The following is a 3,382-nucleotide window of genomic DNA, read 5'->3' as shown; positions in this document are numbered from 1 at the left end:
ATGCTTGGATCTGAAGCAGGAACATTACGTGTAATGTAATATAAAATAAAATGGGTTAATGAAGAATTCTCTTTTTAAACATTTTTTTTAACAAAAAAATCCTCTAAAACACATAATCAGAAACTATAATATGTAAGCAAATGACCTGTAGGGTAAGAAAAAAAAATCATTTCATGCAAAGCGTTATGAGACAAAAATAACCTCCAACAATACCACTTCGTTTGTTTTGTGTTGATCGTCTGCTGCGGGGCGTAAGTTACTCGTGGTTTGCATACCCAGTGGGACCATGCTGGATAAAGTTAACTTTTCATTTGTCAGTGATTATCAATTGGAGAGAGTTTCTGGGTTAAGAATGGAGGCATGTGTCCACTTCCTCTCTCAGCATGGGACCCTTATCTGCTACAGTCTCTGTGAGTGCATACGTGGATGGGTTGTGTTGTGTTTAGAAGGTCTTCTTTCCTTCACGTCCTCCATACCCTTGGTTTATTCCACTCTTCATGCCTCCTTTTCCACAGTGTTCCATAGGCCTTGACAAGAGGTTATTCATGAAAACATCCCATTTACGGCAGAGTATTCCAAGGTCTCTCACTTTTTCAGCTATGGGTTTATGTATGTATTTCATCTACTTGAGGAGGAAACTTCTCTTATAATGAGTAAGACATTATCAGTGAGCTAGTAGAATAGTGTCAGGAATCATTTTGTTGTTACATTTCTTTAGCAGAACCATAGTATTTTTTCCTCCTAGATCAATGGCCTATCTAGTCTCAGGTTCTTGGCCATATGAGCAGTGCCAGAGATGGCTTCCATCTCATGGACTGGACCTAAGATCTAACCAGATATTGGCTGGCTAGCCGCACAAACTTCGTGGCACTGTTGCTGTAGCACATCTTCTATGCAGCTCGCTATTAGAGATCAAAGAGTTTGTAATTGGGTTGATGTTTACCTTTCTCATTTGGTAGTATGTAGACTACTTTCCAGTACCTAGAGCACTAGTCAGTATGAACGTAGGCTCTATGTTGCCTTCCGCTAAACTTTTCCATGCTCGATGAATTGTGTAGCTGTTTTTTTTCATGTTTGTGGAAGACAACCAACAGCCTTGGCATTAGCCTGAGCTGTTTGAGGCTTCCCAAGGAACCCCTTTGGCCAACAAGGCATTTTGATGTTACCCATTCCTGGAACTGGAGGCTTCATGTCTAGCTGGGGCTCTGTCTCTCCTTTTTTGGGGGGGAATTTCATTTAGATCACCTCCATATATGTATATATTTAGAAAGTTTCTACCAAATTGAGTTTCCACACTTGCCCTCAGAAATCTCTTAGTTTTAACTGCCTCTCCCAGTATCCCCTCCTCACCTTGTCATTTTCTCCTGCTACTTATTTGGTCCTCCCATTTCAGTGCTTCCAACCATCCATAACTGCCATACCCACCTGTAAGTGAATAATGCCATATTTGTCTTTTTTGGGTCTGGGTTAGTTTACTCAGTTACTAGATCTATCCACTTACTTGTGAATTTCATAATTTCACTTTTAACAACTGCGAAATGGTCTATTGTGTAAACTATACCACATTTTCTTTATCCATTCATCCATTGATATATATCTAGTCTGTGTCTAATATTTGGCTATAATGAATAGAGCAGCAATGAACATGGGTGAGTAACTGTCTCTGTAGTAGGATGTAGAGCTCTTTGGTCATACACACATCAGTGTTACAGCTGAATCTTGAAGTAGATCCATCTCAGCTTCCTAGAGGAACCCCCAAGCTGAGTCCTATAATGGCTGTACAAGTTTGCACCCCCATAAGAAATAGATGAGCATTCTCCTTAATCTGCGTCCTCACTAGCATGGCTGTCACTTAATGATCTTGGCCATTTTGATTGGTGTATGATGAAGTCTAAAAGTAGTTGATTTCAGTGATGACTAAGCATTTTGGTGATGACTAAGGTTGCTTAATGTTTCTTTAAGAGCTTCTCAGCCGTTTGTGTATCCTCTTTAGAGAATACTAAGTTTAGGTATGTATATCATTTTTTAAATTGGGCACTTTCTTGTTTTCTAGTTGTTTGAGTTCTTTGTATATTTTAAATATTCAACCTCCATAGGATGTGTAGTTGGTAAAAATCTTTTCTCATTCTGTAACCTGCTGCTTTGTCTGAACGATGATGTCTTTTGCCATGCAGACGCTTTTCAGTTTCACATCTCGTTTATCATTTGTTCTTGGTGCCTGGGCTATTGGTGTTCTGTTTCAGAAAGTCTTTTTCTGTGCCAACGACTTCAAGATGATTCTCTGTTTTCTCTTTCATCAGGTTCTGTGTATGCAGCTTTATATTGAGGTCTTTGGTCCATTTGTAGCTGAATTGTGTGCAAGGGTGATAAGTATAGATTATTTGAATTCTTCTGCATGTAGCTACCCAGCTTAAACAGAGCAATTTGTTGAAGATACTGTCCTTCGCTCTATATAATGTATACTCTATTTTTTAAAAAAATCAAAACTCAGGATTTCATATTTCTGAAAACTGGACAGTGTTTCTTCTGTTTCTATTTTGTTGAATAAAATATGTCCTTATGATTCTCTGGATCTCCTTAGCGTCTGTGTCTTTTTATTTCTAATTTTGTTAAGTTGATCTGTCTTCTCTGCCATTTAGTTAATTTTGCTTAGGGTTTGTCAATCTTATTGATATTCTCAAATAGCCAACTTTTTATTTCACTGATTCTTTGTATTGTTTTTGTTTCTCTTTTCAAAATTTCAACTCCGGGTTTGATTATTTCTTGCTGTCTACTCCTTTTGGGTGTTATTTTTCCTTCTTGTTCTAGAGCTTCTAGGTTTGCTCTAATTTACTAACATAAGATATCTCTGAATTTGTCTCTTAGAACTGCCTTCATTGTATCCCACACATTTGGGTATGTTCTGTTTTTATTTTCATTCAATTCTGGAATGTTTTTAAAATTCCCTTCTTAATTTCTCTCGTGCCCTATTTTTTCATTCAGTAGCGAGTTGTTCAGTTTGTAAGCTTCTCTTTTTTTGTGTTAACATTTATCTTTAATACATGGTGGTCAGGTAGAATGCAGGATGTTATTTCAAGTTTTTTGTATTTGTTGAGACTTAATTTGTGTCCACATATGTGTTCATCAAATTTGGAGAAAGTTCCTTCAGATGCTGTGAAGACATTTTCTTCTGTGTTTGGATAAAAATTAAGTAAATATTTGTTAAGTCCATTTAATTTATGATACCTCGTAATTCCAGCATTTCTCTGTTTAGTTTTTTTGTTTTTTTTTTGTCTGGATGATCTATCTATTGGTGAGAGTAAGATATTGTAATCACCCAATACCATGATGTGAGAATCAATCTGTGAATTTAGCTATAGTAGTATTTCTTTTATAAACGTGG

This window comes from Psammomys obesus, unplaced genomic scaffold (genome assembly GCF_907164565.1).
Source record: "Psammomys obesus unplaced genomic scaffold, mPsaObe1.curated_primary_1811, whole genome shotgun sequence".
Classification (NCBI taxonomy): domain Eukaryota; kingdom Metazoa; phylum Chordata; class Mammalia; order Rodentia; family Muridae; genus Psammomys; species Psammomys obesus.
The sequence above is the reverse complement of the archived record's forward strand: the minus strand, read 5'-3'. Positions refer to the sequence as shown.